The following is a 10,645-nucleotide window of genomic DNA, read 5'->3' as shown; positions in this document are numbered from 1 at the left end:
CAGTAGGGTGCAGAGAGCCGTGGAACCATGTCAGGGTCGCAGATGACTCGGTGGCTGGGCGGCTGCAGCCCCAGCCCACAGCCCCCCACCAGCCTCAGGGGCAGGGCCGGATCCTGACTTTGCTGGGACGAGGGGACTGGGGGCAGGGAGAAGGCTGTTTCCGCCATCCAATCAAGTTTCACTCTAAGATGCTCATCACCTACAAGGAACCTCCCAGCACGAACGACACGTCTGCCAGTCCGTGGATCCGTGGAGCCCACTCTCAGGATGGGACCTGGGGCCTCTGCTTGAGGCCTTGCTGCCTTCTGGCAGATGGTCCTAGCAGTGCACCCCAGCCCTTCCTGCGCGGCTGGAGTCAGTGGTTTCTTACACTCGGCAGTGCCTCCCAGCCTCTGCAGGTACCTTCCTGCCTGGATGCCCAGTGCCTATATTCCCGCCCATTAAGTCAGGAACTGTGCAGAGTTGTCGCCTCTCCAGGAAATACCTCCCTTTTCTCAGCACCCCTGTAGCCACTGCGTGAGCTATACCAGGCCCTGTCTGTAACTTCCTGTTTGTGCATGCCCTTGCCCAGACTCTGAGGGCGGGACTTTTACCTTTGCAGTCTCAGGCCCTAGCAAAGGGCCTGGCACAAGGTAGGGGTTCCACATAATCAGGGAATACACCTGTGCATGACTGACTGCCTGGGGCCCACCCAACAGAGGGTGCACAGGCCTGGGCGCTTGGAGGTCAGCGCCAGGGCATGCTCCTCCCATGGGTGAGGGCTGGGCCAAGGGGCTTGGGGCTGGATCCCCAGCAAACCCCTCGGGCCGTTTCCCCTGATGTCCTCCCAACGCCCTCCCCCCGAGGCTCGCACCAACTCCAGCTGCTGAGGCAGGATCCCTCTTTGCAGGGCAGGCCAGCAGGTGAGGCCGGGCGTCACTCAGCGCTGTTGAGATGCAGGTTGAGGGCAACTAAGGGTGTGAGGTACCTGTGTCTCTCCCCGTGGGCCCTGGTAACCCATGGGGGAAGGGCTGGTATACTGGAGCCCCAAAAGTGGGGAACGGCCCCACCAGGTACCTTTGAGGACATCTTTGCTGAAAAAGTTCTGGAAGGTGGACCCTGTGCCTGCCCTGGAAGTGCTGAGCGGTCTTGAGGAAGTTTCCTCCCCTCCTGCCCCCTTGGTTTCCCTAAAACACAATCTGTTAGGGGTGTAGGGTGGGCTCCACTTCACAGAGGGCTTTCCCTTATGTTAGGCCATCTGCTCCCAACGGCTTTATTAACCAGGACATTTATTAACCAGGAAGTGGTTATTAACCAGAATAATTGTGGCTCCTCATCCTGTTAGTGGCAGAACTAGGATGGGAACCCCGGTTGGCTTGACCCCAAATATGGGGCTCCACCCTTGAGCAACAGCATCCTTCCAGCCACCTGCGGCAGGCCCGGCCCTGGCTGGGCTTCTCTGCACCCCATTCTCCTTTCCACGCACAGGAATGGTTCTAGGACACCTACTATGTGCAGACACGTGTTCAGGGAGCAGGCATATGAGTAATACAGACAGTAGGAACTCTTGCTTTCTTGGGAACTTATATTTCTGGTAGGGGGAGATCGATGATAAGCAAATACAATTAGCCTTGTGGGTATCTGGGGGAAGAGCATTCTAGGCAGAAGGAACAGCGAGGGCAAAGGCCCTGAGGTAGGAGCAGGTCTGATTTGCTCAAGTAACCACAGCATGCAGAGCACCATGGCTAGAGTAGGGAAGCAAGAAGGAGAGATGCAGAGATGAGTGGCAAGGGGATCGCGAAGAGGGAGTGTGTGGACAGGCCTGTGGGGGAACTGTGGCTTCTGCGTCTGGTGATGTGGTCGGGGTCCTGCTTGTCAGCAGTGCTAATAGTCAGAGGAAGCACCGGACACATGCACCCTGCTGGGCACCTTTGCCCCAGGCTGTCACCAAACCTGCCTGCCACGGAGCCTTCGAAGATGAATGGCTGCTGCCTCCCTCCTGGCTCCCAAACCTTATGCTCATCCCTCTCTTCTCACCCAGAACTGTGCAGGAAAAGATTCTGGGAAAGGAAGGCCCCAACTTCCCAAGGGGGACCACCGAGCAGCCTGGCCCAGTCTTCAAACCCTCAGTCCTCTCACTGCCCCACTGCTCCGCCCACATCGCCACCCTGCAGGCACCCTGTCCCCAGCCTTCCTGGAGCCCCCCCGCCCGTCCTGGATTGTCCACCGGGTCCCCTGTTAGACTCTCAGCCGTTCAGCCAGCAATTCTCCCTGTCTCTGTAGGTGTGACAGTCTGTCCCCACTAGAGACTGAAAGAGGAGGGCAGACGCCTCCGTTTGCTCCCCCTGCACCTTGGTGGCACCCAGAGGGGGCTCAGGAAATCCTCTTGAAGGAGGCATGGAGCCTCCTGCAAGGTGAGCCCGCTTATCGTCATGTAAAACACAAGCAGAGTGAGAACACGGCTGCTGTGCTTTTCCACGCTACCCGCTGTGGCCCCTGCTTGCACCGGGAATCAGGGGTGAGTGGGAATGGCTGGGGCCATCTGGAGCGCAGACCCCGCTGAGAAGGTCTCCCAGACGGAACAGAGAGAAGCTGTGGGGCTGCGGCTGTGCAGGGTGGTGGGGCAGGGGCCTCTGGAGGCTCTTGTGCCTCACGGCTCTTTTCCTCGCGACCCCAGCCCAACATGCACCCCTCTTAGCCAGCAGGGCTCCAAGAATGCAGAGGACGGTCCTGCCTTCCAAGGGTGACAGGCTGCTGGAGGGACCCTGGAGGGTGCTCAGAGTGAAGCCGCCAGGGCTGCCCAGCGGTCCCAGCATCCCTGTGTCCAGGGCCCGCTCCAGTTGCAGGGGAGGGGCGGTCGGGAAGTAGCCCCTGCCCCTCTCCCAGCCCTCCCAGAGCAAGTCCTGTCCTCGCTGCTCCTGCGCCTCCGGCCTCCGCTTGCCCCTCGGTCACCTGCTGCAGCACCCTGTAGGCCATGACGGTGCCCTGTGGGATGGTCACTGTGCCTGTGGCCCTGGAGCTAGCAGGGAGGAAGGGAGAACAGAACATCACATCCACCCAGGATTCTAGGACCTGCTGGAAGGGTCTCGGGGGCAGAGTGGAGTAGTGGGTGGGGAAAAACACAGGAGGAGGGCCTGCAAGGGTGCCCCTTGACCAGGGTAGGGTTGCCAAGGTCGGAGAGGAGAAAATCCAAAGGCAGGAGGGGGGACACTCAGACATGGCAAGAGCAGCATTTTGCACAGGAGATATTTCTAGGAAAAAACCTAAGGCATTCTGGGGTCACAGCAGTGTACATTAGCACAATAATAAAAGCTCCCCAAAAGTCCCATAATAAAGAAACAGGCTTCACTTCGCCTCGTCGAACTTGTCCAGAGTTTGGAGTGCCCGCTCTGGGGAAAGTGCAGCTGGAGTCAGGGGTACTGTGGACAGGTGACCTCCACACGGCCTGGACAGGTGGAAGCTGGTGCAGAGGGGAAGCCATGGGAGGGGCAGGCCTCCTGGAAGCTGGGGCATGGTGGCGGCAGGGCTATCACTCCCCCCAAAAATGTGCTATTTAAAAGCAACATAACAGAACTCCCGCTTGTTTGCATGGCACAAAGCTGTCCTGAATAAAAACCACGGAAGTCACCTTCCCTTGCAGCTAGATGGGGTCGCCTGGCCAAGTTCTGGCTAGTGGGGTACAAACAGAAGTGGTCTGTGCAAGTCCTTCTCTCCCTCCTGCCTGCTGGAACGTGGCCATGATAAATGGAACTAGCCATCTTGGACCATGAGGTGGAAGCCATAGAGAGGGGGGCACAGTGAGAGAATGGAAAGAGCCCGGTCTCTGAACACCATGACCTGCCCCTGCAGTTATGAGGCTCCGAATCTAGACTCTACGTAACAGAGAAATCCTTCTCTTATCTAGAGCCACTGTCACTTTGGGCTTCCCATCACTCTCTGCTAGGGTGACTAACTGTCCTGGTTTTCCCAGGGAAAGTCCTGTGCCCTAGGAAAGCTGAGACCTCAGATAGATGGGGAAGGACAGCCTCCTCACACAGGAGCCAAACCTGTGACGCGCCTGCAGACTCCACCTGGTAAGGGACTGAATATTTAACCCCCACATGATTCCCTGATCCACAGCTGCTCCCCACCGCCCCTTACATTGCCTCCTGTCCTTCCCATAACTGACAGGCAGGACGAGTCTGAGTATCTTAACATCTGCTCAAATAACCCCTAATTAGAAGGCCAGCTATCTGCTGGGTTCAGAGGTGGCGTGGCGGTTTCCCCGGCTTCACGGAACACGTGGGTGTTGGAACTGGATGGGAGCAGGTGGACTGCAGCGCTGCCACTTGTTGGTTGTGTGCCGAGGTGGGCTTCCTGCAGCACAGTGGGGACCGGAGGCCCACAGATGCCCAGTGGTGGAAAAAGAGAGCTGGTGAGTAGGAGAGCGGGGCCTGGGAGGCAGTGGGAGGAAAGCCGAGTGGCTGCACCAGCACAGCCAGACTCCTCTCTCATCACGGCTTAACCCTCAGCCTGACTCTGCAGCCCGGCTTCACAGACGAGGGGAGTCGGACCCATGGGGTCAAGTGACTTGCCAAGGCCACCAGCTAGCCAGGGACAGAGCGGGGTTTGTACCCAGGATCCCCTGGTTCCAAAGCTGGTGCAAGACTCTACACTGTGAAACCAAGGACACAGAATCACCCGGGAGAGTGAAAAACTACCACCGACTGGGTTCCATTCCAGGAGTCCAGAAAACTGGACTGGGCTGGGGGCGGTGTGGAGGCTGGGGGGCAGCACCCCAGCATTGGTATTTTAAAATAACAAAACCAAAACACCTTTCTAGGTGATTCCAAAATGCAGTCAGAGTTGAGAATCACAGCACAAGTGCCAGGAATTCCATCCATGTTTAGGTGGGGGTGGTCTTTAGCGGGGCAGCTATTTGGCAGGGCTGGGGGCCTGGGCTCTTCAGTGGCTCTCAGCACCCGCAGAGCCCCCGCACTCCCAGGGCACACCTCCACCTTCAGACAGCCCGGCCTGAGGACAGGCTGCTGCCTTGGGTGGCCCGCTTTGCTGAGGCTCTGGCGTGTGGTCTCTGGGGCCTCCCCAGTCTCCAAGGCCTCCCAGGTCTCCGTCACCAGTGCAGCTCTCCCTCTCCTGACTGTGCTGCTCCCTGAGAATCGGGGGCCTGGGAGACTTCAGTCTCCTGCAAGGGGGTGAGCTGAGGGGGCAAGGGGACAGGAGGAGGCAGAGCTGGGAGTAGGGGCCTCTGCCAGGGCTCCGGGGACTAGGGCTCCCGGGGTGCGGCTGGCCGGGACTTGGGGACTGCTAGTTAGCCGTCAGTTGTGGGTGATTGGAAACGGAACACACAGGGAAGGCTCAGACAACTCTCTTCTGCCAGGTGTGAAATGTCTGGATCAGAGGCCACAATCCAGCTTTCTGCAAGTTAAACTGGACAAAAGGCATATGTTGTTTGGCCCATGTGTTTTTGCTCATGTTAAAGTTGGTAGGTTTCACACGAAAACCTTGATTTCTAACTTTGAGAAATGGTGCCACCGAGTTCACAGTCCTGCCTGACAATAGCCGGTGGCCACTGAGGAGTGGCCAGTGTTGGAGGCCAGTCCTCCACACTCCCTGTGGTCTCAAAATCCATAGTGACCACATTTCTGTTTCTTTTTCTGGCCCTGAAAACATCTGGGTGGAGATCTCTGACTTGATCTAAGTCCCTTCTCACCACCTGCCCTCCCTTCCCTGGGCCCCTGGGATTAGTGCCTCCCCCCTGCCCCCCAGCCCAGCCCACTCTTTGAGGCTTCCCTTGAGGCCTTGAGCAGGCAGGAGCCTTGCCTTTTCTCTCCTGTCCTCTGCCCCCTACCCCCTACTCCAGCCTGGGGACCCTGCCCAAAGACCCCTCAGCCGAGGGAGCCTAGCCTGCTGGGCTGACCTGCCTGACTCTCACCTCTTCTCCACCAGAGTCTCCCAGGTGTGAGGGGAACTCTGAGGGTCTGTACAGCGGTTGCCTTCCCCTGCAGCCTGGGGCTCGTGCTCATGGCCCCTGTCACCATCCCCTGGGTGTGGATGGGTTCACTCTGGCTCACCTCTGTGGGGAGAGAGGGCAGTGAGGGAGGCATGGCTGCATGTAGCTAAGGCTGAGCCCCAGGTCCTAGTTTGGCCTCCACCACTTATTGGTTGGGTGTGCTCCTGGGCAAGCCACTGACTCTTAGAGCCTCAGTTTCCCTGTGTAGAAAAGGGGACGGAGGAATGACAGCGTCTTCTTGCAAGGATTAACTGAGGTGTTGCCAACATGGTCCCCAGCACACAGCAAGTACTTAATCCATGTTCACCATTACTATTGTTTGAAATTATTATTATCATTACTTATCATATAACTGGGGAGAGGTGGAAGGAATCAGTTCATCTCTCCCCACACAGAATATGGGTGTCCGGGGGCAGGGTGGGGGTGGGCTGTGCTCTGGATGTGCCTGGGTGGAGAGTGTCAGCCTTCCCAGCCATCTTTGTGGCCAGCTGCCCTGCAGGCCCTTCTGTTCTGCCACCCACCAGCCCTGCCTGAAAGTACCCAGCCCAGGGGAGCGGGCCTCCAGCACATCCATGAGGGAGAAGTCTGTGGGGATGAGGGGGTGTCCCAAGACCAGGGGCGGCAAGTGTGTTTCTCCCTCACCAGGCAGAAGGGGAGAGGGTGCCAGGCATTGTTTAGGTTGTTGACAGGCACCAGCTCCCCTCTCCTGCCCAGCTCTCTGGCCATGCTCTTGGCGTTTCTTGGAAACAGGGACATGTTCCTTGAGGTGAGAAAAGGGCAGGTGTCATCAAGGGCTGTGGATGTGGGGACTTTGGTGAGGGCTGCCAGCCTGGCCAAGTTCCTAGCAGAAGTGTGGAGTGGGGAGTGGGGAGTCCTGGGCACATTTCTCCCTGTTGCATGCACCCCGGTTCTGTGGCAGCAGGTCGGTGGAAACCACAGGTGGGTAACCCCACCCTGGAACTCACCCTTAAATCCCCCCCCAGCTGTCAGCACAGGACCCTGAGAAGCCCCAGAACCACGGCCTCTCTTCTCTTAGTTTTATAGCAGGTGTTCCCTCGGGAACGTGACTAAATCCCTCTTCGCAGTTTCTTTATCTGTGACGTGGAAGCTTATCTGTATTTATATAAAATAATAGTTCTTATCTCTATCATAACACCTCCTCTGTGACAAGGACTAAGGAACTCCAGTTCTCTACAGTAGCAGGACAGCGCCGGCACCTGCTGACGCACTGTCACCCTTTGCATCTGGCCTCTCTTCCTCTTCTGAGGTAGCGCAGGCCCAGGCGGGTGTGACGAGGGACAGAAGAGATGGGGACGGCGTGGGGAGGGAACGGGGGTTCCGTCCTCTCCTCCCCCTCCTCCTAGCACACATAATTGAGTCCTGAGTGGAATCATTTAGGTTGAGCCTCTAATTTCCCCTCCCCTGGACCCCAGCAGTGTCTGGCTCACAGTTTGAGAGCATGTTCCACTTCTGTGAGCACCTTTCTGCAGCAGGCACGGGGGAGCCACAGGAGGCTTGTGATCAGGGCAGCACACTGCAAGTCAGTGCGGGCACTCACAGCCCACTGGAAGTGGGGGGGGTGAGGGGCTTACGGCCGCCTGGGGCAGTGCCACCCGGGACTGCAGGGGCCAGAGCTATCCACAGCCCTGAGGACCTGAGGGAAGTGACTGGCCCATGTTCCCAGTAGGCACCACGTCCGCGGCCCACGGTACTTTAAGGGCCCACAAAAACATCTTAATTTATGTTGAAATCAGAGTAAGATTTTAGGCCTAAGAGAATGTCTTAATACAAAATATTAATATATTCATCTTTAGAACAATATAGTCTTTTTATCCCCTTTTCTGCCCAACATGTAAGTCCAAAGAAAAACTTCCATGGTTGGGAGTGAGCCGACACAGTCTTAAATGATAATATTTTATATTTTTGCAGAGAAGAAGCCCCCACCAGGGCCACTTGGCCTGGGGAAGCATGAGGCAGAGGCCCAGTCGTGTGCAGGCCAGGCCTACAGGGGGCGCCAGAAGCACACCCGCATCCACATGGGGAGCGCGCCCTCTAGGGGGATGAGGGTGAATTCAGGCTGGGACCCTGAGAGGACCCTGGGGGACAGCCCAGGGCAGTGGCATTCAGTGTCAAGGAGAAAGAAAGAGAGCCATTCTTTAAAATGACAGGGGGCTGGGAAAGAAGGGATGGCTGGGCTGGGCTGAGCCTCAGCCTGGGTACCACCTGCCCTCCTCCCAGGAGTCACTGGGGGTGCCCTCACCCTCCTCCTGCCCTGGCTCCCTCCCACCCCGGCTCCATCCTTCCCTGGCCCCACCTGAGGCTTGAGCGGCTGTCCTGAGGGCCTTGGCAGGGTGACATTGCCAGTCTCTAGGCTGTGCTCCCAGGAGGAACTTTCTAGAACCCTGTGCAGGGAAACAGTTTCTAGCTTTGCCCTGGCCCTGGGGTCATGGCCCCAGGAGGGGTCTCCCACCCCTCCCCACAATATGACCCTGACACATCCTTGGGGGTAAAGGGGAGTGGGGGTTCTCCAGCTTCCAACAAGGGCATTTAGACCTACACTAAGACTTATGCTTTGTTTTTTTTAAAATTAAAGTTTTACATTCACATATTTTAAAGGATCAAATTATTCTGTAAGATTTTTTTTAAAAGTCTCAGACCCTCCCACTCTACCCCCATTTTCCTCTGTTGCTTCCCCGGAGACGATCAATTTAAATTCTTTTAGTTGCTTGTTTTGGTAATAACCTGTGTTACCTCTCTTTAAAAGGGCTTTCTTGAAATAATAATGGACACACCATGCAATTCACCCATTGAAGCTGTACAATTCAGTGGCTTTTTCACAGAATTGTGCAGCCATCTCCACAGTCAATTTTAGAATATTTTCATTACCTTCTGAGAGAATCCCCCCACCTGACCACTGAGGTATTTCTGTCTCTATGGATTTGCCTATTTTGGATAATTCATATAAATGAGATAATACAATATGTGGCCCTTTGTGTCTGTCACCTCCTACACAATAAACTTGCTCAGCTGTAGGCATTATCCAGGGCCCTACAGGAGGGAAGATGAAGGGTTAGGGCCCCTGCCCTCTCCACCCCACATAGGTCCCATGCCCCATCTCCCCACCAGAGTTACATTATTATCTTTCTGCTTTTACTAGTATTAGGAAGTATAAGTAAGCTCTGCTTAGTCATTAGTAAACCATAATTATTTTTCCTTTCCTATAGGATTTTTTTTGTTCCTTGTGGTCCTTTTTGTTTGGTTTTATTTTTCTTCTGTTTTCAATGTATTTATATCTAATTAAATCCAAACTCTGCCAGTGGCTTAAATCTCCTCCTAATTGCTCACATGCAAGGTATTCTTTCAATTTCATCTCTCCCGAGAACTCTCTCCTGAGGCCTTCCTGTCTGCTCAGGTGGGGGCTGCTTGTTCTCTGGCCCCAGTACTAGATGTCATCCTGAGACCACCCCGACTCTCTCATACACTAGGTCATCTTTTCCCCGTAGCCAAGGTCTTCCTCTTGGATATCACTTTCATTTCGGTGTGTCCCATCCACCTATAGCTCTCTGGAAAAGAGAACATGGGCAGTGATTTAAAAAGATCTTTGTTTGGAAGTGCCCTCATTCTACCTTCGAACTCGATATAGATTTCTAGGTTGGAAATTATTTTCCATCAAAACTGAGGAAAGCATCGCTCCATTGCCTCTAGTTTTCTGTGTGGTTGTAGTTTAAAGTGTTTTCATATCTGATCTTTTGTATATAATCTTTGTTAAAAGCGCCTACTATGCAGTTTGGCACATGGGAGATACTTCATAAATATTAGTTCTCTGACTCTCTCCTGTTCAAAGAATGAAAGTGAGAGTTCTGGGTCTGAGATAAGGCACCAAAGGAGATAAGGTTATTTTTCTTAATTGAAGATCTTGGTTGCAAGAGAAAACTACTCAAATTACCTTAAAGGAAAAAGAGGACATGAGGATGTACAAGGGTGGTTATGCAGCAAAAATACACTAACAGAAATTACCTAAAGATGAGGACATGGATGGCCATGACAAGGGGAAGATGAATCTGTATGTCTGAGCTTGGTGAAGTTCCATTGTCTGCTGCTACAGAAGCCAGCTGAAATCAGTCATTTCTGAAAAATCACACCAGTAACTCCCAGCTTGGAGGGAAGGGGAGAGAGGTACACGCCACCCAGGGCCGTGACCTGGACCTTTCCACACAAACAGGGCTTTCCCGGCCACCTCTGTGCCCCTGAACACCAAAGACAGGAGAAACTTCTGGAATGTATCATTTGGGTATCTTTTGCTGGGTGGAAAGAGAAAAGAAATACTAAACACCTAGAGTTAAATATCGTGAGTTAGAAACAACCATAACAACACCAAAAAAACAACCCCTAGGATGTTTTAACACAGGAGAAAACAGGAAATATGAATCAGACTAGATCTATAGGGGAAAATGGAATTTCCTATGGCCAGGATCCTCACCTGACCCTAAACTACTTGATTATGTAATCGGCCAAGGCTAGGCTAAAGCTTCCACACCTGTGGGCAAGGAGCCGGTATGGACTGAGTCACTCACTATATAAGGAGCTCTGCTGGGTGCTCTGGGGAAGCTCAACACAGAGGTGGGTTCTGGTTCTGTGGACTGCCGGGTGCAGACG

Source organism: Manis javanica, chromosome 2 (genome assembly GCF_040802235.1).
Source record: "Manis javanica isolate MJ-LG chromosome 2, MJ_LKY, whole genome shotgun sequence".
NCBI lineage: Eukaryota > Metazoa > Chordata > Mammalia > Pholidota > Manidae > Manis > Manis javanica.
The sequence above is the reverse complement of the archived record's forward strand: the minus strand, read 5'-3'. Positions refer to the sequence as shown.